Raw genomic sequence first — 13,818 nt, 5'->3', positions numbered from 1 at the left:
GATATATAAAATGATGGTGCTTCCGAAACTTTTATATTATTTCCGCACTCTAGCGCTTCCTACCCCATACACATTGCTACAGAAATTTAGAAAGCAAATGCTCTTGTATATTTGGGGGAATAGAAGTCATAGAGTAGCTGCCTCTATCCTATATTCACATAAGTACCAAATCTCCAAGCATACTATGAGACGATCCTCTTTAAACAGTTAAGGCACTGGTGTAGAAGGGAGCATGGCCTGGGGTGGATTGGAATAGAAAGAGATCTTAATTCAGGCAAGTCCCTCGAAGCCCTTCTCTTAACCCACGTTATTGACCCGAAACGCCCTCTGCCTCCAACCCTTACTCTAAAGGCCTCGATCCAAATATGGATATCGGTACTTCAGAAAACACAGCATATAGGAGGCTAAAAAAGAGATTCCCCTACCTTTAGAAGTCTTAGAATACATTATACCAGATCTGTCTACGAAAGTATGGAAAAGTAGAGGGATACGCATCCTTGAGGACTTCTATGATGGGAGTGGGATGAGATCCTTTTCCTCTCTACAAACCATTCATGATATCCCTGGAAATAAACAATTTGATTAGCTCCGTATTTCCCAGGCATTTAAAAGCTTATCTTCAAGAACGGTTTCTATCCCTTTACCCCTGTATACCTTTCTCTATCTGCCAGATGGTGACATGAAAATATCTACTAGAAGGATATACAGAAGCATTTTGGGAGATATATCTTTCACTAAAAAAACACACATACTCAATTGGGAACGAGATCTCCGGCAGACCTATTCAAACTCAGACTGGCAGATAGCGATAAAACATTCCCTTGGGTCTACGGCTTGCTCAAACCTTCTGTCACGAAACCATGAACCAGACGTACAACAAGAGATAAGTGAAAATAAGAAGGCTTTATTGAAAGTAAAGCTGTCAAGCAAAAGTCCAAACGAATGGTGAAACCGAAGCAGAGTCTTTGAGAGGCCAGAGATCAGGAACCAGAAGGGTAGTCAGACGAAGCCAGGATCAGGAACCAGCAGGGTAGTCAGACGAAGCCAGGATCAGGAACCAGCAGGGTAGTCAGACGAAGCCAGGATCAGAAAACCAGCAGGGTAGTCAGACGAAGCCAGGATCAGGAACCAGAAGCAGCAGCAGTCTTAGAAGCATGTGAACACAGGAGGACCAAGCAAGGAACTGAAGCCACAGACCTCCTATATATATGAGCTAGGCATCCAGCTCCTCCCAGTGGGAAGGAGGAGCCGCAGGGTGGAAGGCTACAAGAAACCCAGAAACCAAGATGGCCGCCAGCACATGTCAAACGAAGGAGAACAGCAAGAAGGTAAGACCATGACAGTACCTCCCCCTCAAGGGCCCCTCCTCCGCGGAGCAAAAAACGGTTTCTGAGGGAAGCGTGCGTGGAAGGCTCGGAGCAAGGCAGGAGCATGGACATCTGCGGAGGGAACCCAGGAACGCTCCTCTGGACCATAACCACGCCAATGGACCAAAAACTGCACCCGACCGCGGACCAGGCGTGAGTCCAGGATATTGCTCACCTCATACTCCTCATGATTGCCCACTCGGACCGGACGAGGCCGAGGAACCGAGGAAGTGAAACGATTACACACCAGTGGCTTCAACAGGGAGACATGAAACACGTTAGAGATCCGCATGCCAGGAGGAAGCGCAAGGGCATAGGCTACCGGGTTTACCCTGCGAAGCACTCGGAAGGGACCAACAAAGCGAGGCGCCAGCTTGGGAGTGGGCACTCGAAGGTTGAGGTTGCGGGTGGACAACCATACACGGTCTCCGACCTGGTAGGAAGGAGCAGGCGCTCGTCTGCGATCAGCCTGGAGTCTCTGGCGCTGCGCAGAGGCCTCAAGGGACTTCTGGATCTGTACCCAAGAAGCACGTAGGACGGAAAGGTGATCCTCCACCGCCGGAATATCCTGGGGAGAGAATACCTCCGGTAACACGGCAGGTTGGAACCCATAATTGGCCATGAAGGGAGACGTCCCAGAGGAAGAGTTCACCGCCGTGTTCCTGGCAAACTCAGCCCAAGGCAGAAGGTCAACCCAATTGTCTTGGTGATCGGAGACATAGCAACGAAGGAATTGCTCCAAGGCCTGATTGGATCGTTCTGCGGCCCCATTGGACTGAGGGTGGTAGGCCGAGGAGAAGGAGAGATGAATCCCCAACTGGGAGCAAAAGGCGCGCCAGAACCTGGACACAAACTGACTCCCCCGATCCGACACAATCTCCTTGGGCAAACCGTGCAACCGGAAGACCTCCCTGGCAAAAATCGTGGCCAACTCTTGTGCAGAGGGTAACTTCTTGAGAGGAACACAGTGGCACATTTTGGAAAACCGATCCACAATCATGAGAATGACCGTATGGCCTCAGGATGCAGGGAGGTCCACAATGAAATCCATCCCCAGGTGTGACCATGGGCGCTCCCCGGTGGCTATGGGTTGCAGAAGGCCCAACGGAAGGTGCCGAGGGGACTTACTCTGGGCACAAACGGAGCATGCCGCTACATATGCGGCGATGTCGGAACGTAGGGAAGGCCACCAGAACAGACGTGAAACAGCCCAGGACAGCTGATTCTTTCCAGGATGCCCCGCGGTCTTGGAGTTATGGTAGGTTCGCAACAACCGAGTGCGCAACTCCTCAGGCACAAAACATCTGCCGTTGGGTCTCCCAGGGGGAGCACCAGATTGAGCCGCCAAAATCTGCTCACCCAGGGGAGAGGTCAGGCTGGTGCGAATGGCGGCCAGGATCTGATTCGGAGGTATGACCGAAGTCGGAATCGACTCCTCCCTGGACAGCTCAGAGTACTGCCGTGATAGGGCATCCGCCCTGATGTTCTTGGAACCGGGTAGGTAGGAGACCACGTAATTAAAACGTGACAAGAACAGAGCCCATCTGGCCTGACGTGGTGTCAATCTCTTGGCCTCAGAAAGGTAGGTCAGATTCTTATGGTCCGTCAGGATGAGAACCGGAACCACCGAACCCTCGAGCAAGTGCCTCCATTCTTTAAGGGCCTGCACGATGGCCAATAACTCCCTGTCACCAATCTGATAGTTGCACTCCGCGGAAGACAGTTTCCGGGAGTAAAACCCACAAGGAAGCAGAGGACCCTCTGGTGTTCTACGCTGAGACAGAAGGACGCCTACTCCCGTCTCAGACGCGTCCACCTCGAGGACAAAGGGCAACCCAGGGTTGGGATGCGACAGAATCGGAGCCGACACAAAAGCGGACTTTAGGACCTCAAAAGCTCGGATGGCCTCGAGCGGCCAGACCTGGGAATTACTGCCCTTCCTGGTCAGATCCGTGAGAGGCTTGGCCAGCATGGAAAAGTCCCTGATGAACTTCCGATAATAATTGGCGAAGCCCAAAAAGCGCTGCAGGGAACGAAGACCACTGGGCTGGGGCCACTGTAAGACAGCCGAAACCCTCTCAGGATCCATGGAGAACCCCTCAGCGGAAATGATGTAACCTAAGAAGGTTACCTGGGATCGGTGAAATTCGCATTTCTCAAGCTTACCGAACAGCTTGTTCTCTCGTAACCGTTGCAACACTCGTCTGACATCCAGAATGTGGGCCTCCATGGATTCAGAATATACCAAGATGTCATCCAAATAGACCACCACACACTGCTGCAACAGGTCACGGAAAACATCGTTGATGAATTCCTGAAAGACTGCGGGCGCATTGCACAACCCAAAGGGCATAACCAAGGATTCATAATGACCGGTCCTGGTGTTAAACGCGGTCTTCCACTCATCGCCCGCCTTGATCCTTACCAGGTTATATGCCGCCCTCAGGTCGAGTTTGGTAAAGACCGTGGCCCCTTTAAGGCGATCGAACAGCTCGGAAATCAAGGGTATCGGGTAAGCGTTCTTGATCGTGATGCGATTGAGACCCCTGTAATCGATGCAAGGCCTCAACTCACCGCCCTTCTTTTTCACAAAGAAAAATCCAGCCCCTGCCGGGGACGAGGATTTGCGAATGTGTCCGCGTGAAAGCGCCTCCCTCACGTACTCCTCCATGGCCTCATTCTCCGCTACCGACAGTGGATAGACTTTGCCACGAGGAGGAACGGCACCAGCTTGTAACTCTATGGCACAATCGTATGGGCGGTGCGGAGGTAGGGCAACTGCGCGCACCTTATCGAATACATCCCGGTACTCCTCGTATTCAGGAGGCAACAGAGAGTCCGAGGAAGTACACAGCAACTTGACAGACCCATGGATGCAACTAGCCCCACACTGCGGTGACCACGAGAGGATCTCGGCCGATCTCCAATCGAAAGTCGGATTATGCTTCTGGAGCCAGGGGTACCCCAAGACCACCGAGTAGTGTGGAGACGAAATAACCTGGAGACAGACCGACTCTCTGTGAACGGCACCAATGGCTATCCCCACTGGAAGGGTCTCATGAGTCACGTGTGACGACAGAAGGGGTCTGCCGTCTATCGCCTCAAGAGCCAGTGGGGAACCTCGAGCCTGCAGAGGAATGGAATTGGCGGCAGCGAACACACTATCAATGAACAAACCACCAGCACCAGAGTCCACCAACGCCTGGGTCGTCACCGAGCCCCCGACCCAGGAGAGGACAACAGTGATCAGTGGTTTGTCAACACGGGAAACCGGGGACGAGGAGACTCCACCCAAGATCTGCCCCCGACAGGATCTCAGGTACGAGCGTTTCCCGGACCGTTCGGACATGCCAACCGAAAATGCCCACCGAGACCACAGTACATGCATCGACCCTCGCGTCTCCGGAGTACCCTCTCCCCCTCGGACAGGCGAGCAAACCCCAGCTGCATGGGTTCACCCCCAGACAAGTCATCCCCAGGAGGCGTGGGAGGAGAGGGAGGCACGGGTGGGACAGCAAACGTAGGCGCCAATCTGTTAGAAGACCTCCGCAGGCTCTCCTTAAAGGAAGGTCTCTCCCTGAGTCTGGTGTCAATCAAAATCAGGAAAGAAATAAGAGACTCGAGCTCCACTGGTAGGTCCTTAGCTGCAACCTCATCCTTCAAGGCATCCGAGAGACCGTGAGAGAAAGCAGCGACCAGAGCCTCATTATTCCAGCCCACCTCTGCTGCCAGGGTACGAAACTCAATGGCGTATTCAGCTACGGATCGTAAACCCTGTCTGATGGACATAAGGAGCTTCGCAGCAGAGGCAGCACGAGCCGGCACATCGAATACCTTCCGAAGAGAAGCAACAAAACCGGAAAACTCGGCAACCACCGGATTGTTGTTCTCCCATAAAGGGCTGGCCCAGGCCAAGGCCTTGTCCGAGAGCAGCGAGATCAAGAAGCCCACCTTTGATCTCTCAGTAGGAAAGGCATGTGGCAGCAACTCGAAATAAATGCCCACCTGGTCAAGGAAACCTCGGCACTGAGTTGGCTCTCCCCCAAAGCGCTGTGGAAGAGGGGCAGAACCGGTCATACCCCGAAACACCGCAGGCGCAACAACAGGTGTCGGGGTAGACTCTGGCGCAACAACCGGAGCGGCAGTAGGAGCGACAACCGACCCATCGGCAACGGGAGCGAAATGAGCCGTGCGTTCAAGCAGGGTTTGCAACACCACAGCGAACCGACCCAACAGGTGATCCTGCTGATCAAGTCTGGCAACCAGCATGGGTAGCGAGGATGGCCCTGTACCGTCAGAACTCATGGCTTGGTCCTAATGTCACGGAACCATGAACCAGACGTACAACAAGAGATAAGTGAAAATAAGAAGGCTTTATTGAAAATAAAGCTGTCAAGCAAAAGTCCAAACGAATGGTGAAACCGAAGCAGAGTCTTTGAGAGGCCAGAGATCAGGAACCAGAAGGGTAGTCAGACGAAGCCAGGATCAGGAACCAGCAGGGTAGTCAGACGAAGCCAGGATCAGGAACCAGCAGGGTAGTCAGACGAAGCCAGGATCAGGAACCAGCAGGGTAGTCAGACGAAGCCAGGATCAGGAACCAGCAGGGTAGTCAGACGAAGCCAGGATCAGGAACCAGCAGGGTAGTCAGACGAAGCCAGGATCAGGAACCAGAAGCAGCAGCAGTCTTAGAAGCATGTGAACACAGGAGGACCAAGCAAAGAACTGAAGCCACAGACCTCCTATATATATGAGCTAGGCATCCAGCTCCTCCCAGTGGGAAGGAGGAGCCGCAGGGTGGAAGGCTACAAGAAACCCAGAAACCAAGATGGCCGCCAGCACATGTCAAACGAAGGAGAACAGCAAGAAGGTAAGACCATGACACCTTCTTGAGGGATATCATAAATTGTTGACTAGATGGTATTTTACCCCAGCCAGACTAAATCAATTCTTTCCGAACACAACCAATAAATGTTGGAGATGCAGTAGAGCCCCATGTAATTTACTCCATATATTCTGGAGTTGTACTGCCCTTAAAGGGGTTGTCCGGGATCAAGATTTTCTTTTAAAACCAGTTAAATCACTATTAATAGTGGTTTGAAGGTCCCCCCCAGATGTTTTTAGGTATTTTTACACTTCAGCAGGGCTCCTACAGTCCCCCACTGATTGTTTACCTTTCTATTTATGTGTGTGGTAACTTCCTGCCTCAATGCTTTCTGGGTCCCAGCGCAGCATCGCGTTGTTTCGAGTGTGTGCCTGTCCCCCAATTCATATGCCGCCTCCTGCCGCAACTATTCCTCCGCCTTAGTCACGCCCCTAAACGCCTCCTTCCTTGCTAAGAATGCGCCCTGCTCGGTGAGGGGCGTGGCTTAGCACGGTGAGGGGCGTGGCTTAGCACGGTTAGTTACTGCCCCTCCATGCGCTTGGAATAATTACAGGCTGACTGTGACGTCACCGGGCTTCTTGCGAAGTGGAAGAAGAGGCTTGGCTATGCAGAAAGGGACCCGGTACGTCACTGACGGTGATAGAAACTGCACTTCCGGCTGAAAATTTGTGACGTGAAAAAGGGCCATCAGAAATGTCTGGTAAGGGAAGGACAGGCATGAATGTAATATTTAGGGGACCATTGTACATGTACACCCATGTCCCCAATCCCGGACAACCCCTTTAACTCCTACTGGCTAGACATAGGAAAACTCCTCCTTTCTGTGACAACGTTAAAAATCAAGTTATCACCAGAATTAACTTTACTCTCCTTAGGGATAGACAGGTTCCCACACTCTTACCGGAAGATGATATGCCATATATTATTGTCTGCTAAACTCCTGCTAGCTAGAAATTGGAAATCTACCCTAATCCCATCCATAGAGAATGTCACGGACATGATTTCTGCTCATTGTGTTTATGAAAGGCTCATGGCTTACCGTAAAAACAGTCTGAGCTCTTTCACGAGACCCTGGAGACCCTGGCTAACATTGTTTCCATTACCACACTCTGACATACGCTGAATGTATAAACAATGGTTATGCACCTGCCATTAGCGATCCTGAGATCTGTCACATAGATATGTTCTTGTTACATTGTTTACGTGACTACCTCTGGAACTTTGTATTATTTGTACTATTTGTAACTACCTTGTTACTTTTCAAAAATCTATTACAAAATACAATAAACATTTAATGTTTAAAAAAAAAAAAAACATGAATAAAAGGGTAAATTTTGAGTGGACACCCCAAAGTGGGCGGAGCTAGCAACAGCCAATGAAAATTTAGCTATATTCCATACGCTACTCCTCCCACAGGAGGACTACAATTACCAAACTTTGCACACTTGTTTGGCACATACCCGAATAGGTTGCTTGTGCTTTGCTAACCGATCCCACCCTCTGTGCCTGTGGGGAAGCCCCCCGAAGACCCCACTTTTTGCCATAGACTTTCATTGGAAAATTGTAAACTTTTGCCACTCGTACAGCTTTGAAGTTAAAGAGAACCTGTCATCTGGATTTTGGGTATAGAGCTGAGGACATGGGTTGCTAGATGGCCGCTAGCACATCCGCAATACCCAGTCCCCATAGCTCTGTGTGCTTTTATTGTGTAAAAAAAACGATTTGATACATATGCAAATTAACCTGAGATGAGTCAGAGCTTGAAAATATGACTCCTCTGGTCACACAAGATATGACGACTCTTATGTTAATTTGCATAAAAGTCGGGAAGTACAAAACTGCATAATACTTATTGAATTTGTCTGCAAATGAAATTAAAAGTGTAATTTATATGTTTAGGGTAACACAAAGAACATTTAGAAAGGCTCAGTGAGGGTAGTATAGTAGAGGTGACAGGTTCCCTTTAAACTCACCAAACTTAGGTCACTTAATCAACCTGAAAATTTCTGTCACATTTTGGGGACTCAAACAACCAATCAGATTTTCCCTATTGACTTCAATGAGAAAATTTTAATTGCTGTCATTTTCACACTATTTAAGCCAGAATGCCCAAACTTGGCACCGTAGGTCACTGGGTGACTGGGGTTAAAATGTATAAAAAGTGGGTGGAGTCTACAACGGCCAATCAAATTTCAGTCATTTGTTTAAATGGGAAAATTTAAAACTGCCGCTGCTCTTAGACTGTTAACGGCAGGGTCCTCAAACTTGGCACAGTTGGTCACGGGAGGACTGGGATTCAAATTCTGAAAAGTGGGTGGGGCCAAAAACCACCAATCAGATTTATTTGTTTGATTTAAATGGGAAAAACTAAAAATGCTGCCATTCTCACATTATTGATGTCATGGACCTCAAATATCACAAATTCGGTCATTGGGTGTTTGCACTTCAAAGTTCGAAAAAGTGGGCGGAGCCACCAACAACCAAAGAAATTTAACTCATTGATTTTCAATAGAAAACAATAAAACTGCTGCCATTTTTACACGTTAAATGCAATAATTCCCAAACCTTAAAGTGTTAGTCACTGGGTGACTGTGGTTCACAATTTATCACAGTTTAAATGCCAAGTGTCCCAAACTTAGCACAACTACTCATTGGGTGACTAGGAAAAGTGGGTGGAGCCTAAAACAGCCAATCAGATTTCACCTATTGACTTCAATGTAAAACTTTCAAATACTGCCATTCTCACAGTTTTAATCTTGGCACAGACCATGAGTGGGTGACTGGGCTTAAAATTTGGAAAACTGGGCGGAGCTTAAAACAGCCAATCAAATATTACCTAGTGCTATTCAATGGGAATATTTAAATTGCTGCCATTCTTACACTGTTAATGGCAGGGTCTTCAAACTTGGTACATTCGGTTACTGGGTGACGGGAAGTCTAATTTAAAAAGTGGCCAGAGCCACAAACAACCAATCAGATTTTCCCTATTGACTTCAATGAGAAAATGTAAAAAGCTGTTATCCTTACAATATGAAAGCCAAAGTCCCCAAACTAGCACCATGGGTCACTGGGTGAGTGTGGCTAGAATTTTGGAAAAGGGGGTGGAGCCTTTAACAGCCAATCACATTTCAGCCATTTGTTTTATATGGGCAAATTTTAATTACTGCTGCTCTTTGACTGTTAATGGCAAAGTCCTCAAATTTGGCAGTCAGTCATTGGGTGACTTGGGTTCAAATTTTAAAAAGTGGGTGGGGCCACAAACATTTCAAGCCAACATCCTGTGGTTTCTTCAGAAATACCATCTAGTTAGTAATTGTTATTGTCTCTCCGTATGTGATATTTATTTTTGTTCCTTTATACTTTCATATATACTAATCGATAATAATAATAATAATTGTAATACCATTATTTCCACATTGCACAATATATCTATTTTTTATTTTTATTTGTATAAGCAGAATCTTAGAGACCTCTCTGCTTTACTTAGTGGTCACTACTCACCTGGGCGGTTATCTGTAGGAATGTCCTCTGTACTCTGCTCATCTCCCCTCACATATGTCTCTGGGGGATTAATATTGTTCAGATCTTCACCCGGATCCACAAGCTGTGAAAGAAATATTGTAGAATTCATCAGACGGTTGGAGAAGTCGTGTGGAAGGTTTTATATGACCTGAAAAGATCAGGAATTAGAATGATGACCAAAAATGACCGGACAGCAGGAGTTATCTGACCCAAATATCTGCAGGTCTCCTGTATAAATCCAATCTGATTGCTTTGTTATTCCAACCAGTTCACAATGCAGGGAGAGTAGCCCTTATATTCCATTCCTAACATTACATTGTGTGTATATAACATTACATTGTTTGTGCACCTGTTGCCCTTGCTGGCTGCCCCAGGGCTGTGAAGCCGGTAAGACAAAGTTCTTTCTGTCCATGGCTCGTTTACCCCCTAGGAATGGGCATAATCATCTGCTCTGCTGCAGCCAATGACTGGATTCAGGGGTAAGATGTCCACAAGAAACACATCACCACCAAAGCCAGTCATTGGCTGCAGTAAAGCAGGTGACCATGCCTGTGCCGGCGAGGGAGCAAACAACATTTACTGGAAGATGGACACACAGGAGCTGGCACACATAACCGGAGCTAAGGGTAGCAGGTACATATGACTCTTTCCATAGGAGAGGCTGCGGACACATGTAAAAAGTTACTTATTCCTGAACAAACCCTTTAATGCTGTTTTCCTGTTCTATCTAGAAGTTTTGGGATGACTGCAGGCATGAAGATACTGTACCTAGTATAAGGGACAGGGGAGAACACAGGAGAGGTGAGAACTGATTATCTATCACCACTAGAACACTCTGCTTATCACTGTTAACACTTTCATGCATTTGGATGTAACTTACTGCATTTGGACATACAGTCGCGTCCAATCTGCTTACCGACTATAAAGTGTCACATCCCCAGAGTCTCCGCTCTCCCTGAAGAGAGTGGTCCCTTGCCGGCGATCGCTCTGATTGGTTAGTCTCTGCAGACTAACCAATCGGAGCGCTTCATTGGTTAGTCTCTGCAGACTAACCAATCGGAGCACTTCATTGAGAAAATGCCGGTTTCAGGATGTGATCTCCACGATCACAGCCTCAAATCAGGCAAGACCCCCTGTGTGCCGTGCCCCTCCTCCATGTGCTGCCCCCCATACTGCCCCCAAATATGCCCAATGTCCTCCAGATGCCCTTCCCCCTGCTCCTCTTGGTGCTGCCGGCATTGATGGCAGCGGCTTAGGAACAGAGTCGCTGCCATCAGCAGGGAGTGTGAGCTGTAACTTACAGCTGACACTGCTGCAAAGGCCGAAATCGGTGCTAGCACCCATCTCGGCCGTTTAATCCCATAGATGCCGTGGTCAGCAGCCGCCCGTGGCATGCATGGGGTTGAGAGGGAGGAAGCTCCCTCTCTCTTGCATCGGGCCACCACTGCTGCATTGGCAGCTGCCCAATTGTTGCCATGGCAACCTTACAAAGGCGTCTGGGATGCCATGTACCTAAGGCTGATCAGACCCTGAGGGTCTGATCAGCCTTAGTGTAATTGTAGCACTGACTATACAGTGCATTGCAATAGATGACTATTGCAATGCACTGTACAAACATCAGGCCCACTGGATCTTCAAGATCCAGATGGGTCTTAATAAATAAAATAAAAAAGTGAAAAAATAAATAAAAAATAAAATAAAAATGGTCTTTTCTTATATCCGTTCATTTATGTCATTAAAAAAAATTCAATAAATAAAAAAAAAACTACAGATAATTGGTATTGCCACGTCCATAATGATCTGATCTATAAAAGTATCATATTACTAATCTCGTGCTGTGAAGGCCGTAAAAAATAATATAGTAAAAAAAATTAAGGAATTGCTGTTTTTGACACCACACGTCCACAAAAAATAAATAACAAGTGATCAAAAAGACATATGTACCCCAAAATGATACCAATAAAAAACTACAGCCCATCACGCAAAAAACAATCCCCCAAACAGCTAAGTCGGTGAAAAAATAAAAAAAAGTTATGGACTTTAATATATGGTGATGCAAAATATCATTTATTTTTAACACAAAAGTGATTTTATTGCTGAAAAAAAATAGTAAAACATTTGAAAAAACTACATAAATTTGGTAGCGCCATAACCGTATCAACCCACAGAATAAAATAATCATATAATATTTACCACAAGAGGAACCCCATAAAAAATTAAAATACTGACAGAATTGCCATTTTTGACCACTTCACCTCCACAAAAAAATAGTATAAAAAATAATAAAAACTACAGCCCGTCTTGCAAAAAACAAGCCCCCAAACAGCTACATTGGTGAAAAAATACAAATGTTATGCGCCCTAAACTAATTTCAGCAAATTACATGTTAGAAAATGCTGATGACGCTTTTATCCTTCTGAATGCTGCCGTGCCCCCAAACAGCGGTTTATGACAACGTATGAGGTGTTGCCGTATTTAGGAAAAAATGCATAACAAATTTTGGGGTGCATTTTCTCCTGTTACCCCTTGTGAAAATGAAAAAAAACTGTGGATAAAGCAACTTTATATTGGAATTTTTTTTTTCTAGGGGTGCCTTAGGGTCTCTTCAAATGTGACATGGCACCTGAAAACCATTCCAGCAAAATCCGCCCTCCGTTAACAATATGCCGCTCCTTTTCCTCTGCACCCTGCCATGCGCCCATACTGCAGGTTACGATCACACATGGGGTGTTTCTGTAAACTGCAGAATCAGGGTAATAAATATTGAGGTTTCTTTGGCTGTTAACCCTTGCTGTGTTATAGGAAAATTGGATTTAAATGGATAATCTGTAGTGTTGATCGAGCACCAAAGTGCTCGGGTGCTCGAGTAGAACACTTTGGGATGCTCGGGTGCTCTACAGAGCACCAGAGCATAATGGAAGTCAATGGGAGGACCAGAGCATTAAACCAGGCACCCCCTGCTCTGAAAATAGAGGGTGTCTGGTTCAAGGAAAAGGTCAGAAACTGTTGGAAACACCACTGAAATGGTTCGGGAACAGCATGGGGAGGATGTCTGGATGCATCTTGGACTCCCAGGTCGCTGCTGGGAACGATGTTGTCTGAGTAGTACGCCACTTTTACAGACTGACACTAATACGTACAAAACCGAAGATAAAATAGATTTTAGAAGAAAAATTGTTAGGAAACATTCTTTCCTGTATATTAACTTGTATATAAAGTGCAAGTGCTGCCAAAAATTACAAGGAAGAGGCACTCCGATACAACCTGTGTATCACATAAAGGAGGGCCTCATTTACATTGTGGTACAATTGTTTATGTAGTGGGACTCCTACACTCATAAAGCCTATGCACTAAGTGAAAGGGCTGCCAAAAATTACAAGGAACCGGCAGTTCAATACACCCTCTATTACACATAAAGGAGGGCTCAATCTCCTCATCCTCTTCCTCCTCTTTGGCCCATCCACGCTGAACAGATGGAATAAACCTGCTATGGGTACTACCCTCTGTAGCGGAGGCAACAGTCTCCTGCTCCTCCTCCTCATGATTATCCAATTCGCGCTAAGAAGACAAACTGAGGGTGGTCTGGCTATCACCCTGTGTACGGTCTTCCCCCATTTCCACCTCTTCCACAAGCAAAGCGTCCACCTTCATTGTGAGCAGCGAGCGTTTCAGTAGACACAGAAGTGGGATGGTTACGCTGATAATAGCGGCATAGCTGCTCACCATCTGTGTTGATTCCTCAAATTTGCATAAAACCTCAGAGGTCAGACATCCATGCCCACTAGTCGCTTGTGAAGAGCGGAAGCTGATTGGAAAGGCAACGACGAGTGGTATTCCACTACTGCCCTTTGCTGCTCACAAAGCCTGGCCAACATGTGGAACGTGGAGTTCCAGTGCATGCTCACGTCGCACAACAGTCGGTGAGCTGGCAATTGCAAGCGCTGCTGCAACGTTGCCAGACCGGCGGCAGCTGTAGATGACTTTTGGAAATGGGTGCACACGTGGCGCACATTCACCAGTAGCTCAGGCAAATTGGGGTAGGTTTTG

The 13,818-nt window shown here is 47.3% G+C and overlaps 1 protein-coding gene and 1 pseudogene across 1 annotated transcript in view; one reads left to right on the top strand and one right to left on the bottom strand.

Annotated features, from left to right (window-relative positions):
- Nucleotides 1–9,805, bottom strand: part of LOC121004241 — a 159,906-nt pseudogene extending 150,101 nt beyond the window's left edge.
- Nucleotides 1–13,818, top strand: part of LOC121003516 (zinc finger protein 208-like) — a 2,651,670-nt gene that overhangs the window by 1,936,799 nt on the left and 701,053 nt on the right. The window lies entirely within an intron of this gene.

Source organism: Bufo bufo, chromosome 6, assembly GCF_905171765.1.
Source record: "Bufo bufo chromosome 6, aBufBuf1.1, whole genome shotgun sequence".
NCBI lineage: Eukaryota > Metazoa > Chordata > Amphibia > Anura > Bufonidae > Bufo > Bufo bufo.
Note: the sequence above shows the minus strand (reverse complement) of the source record. Positions and strands in the feature narration are given on the sequence as shown.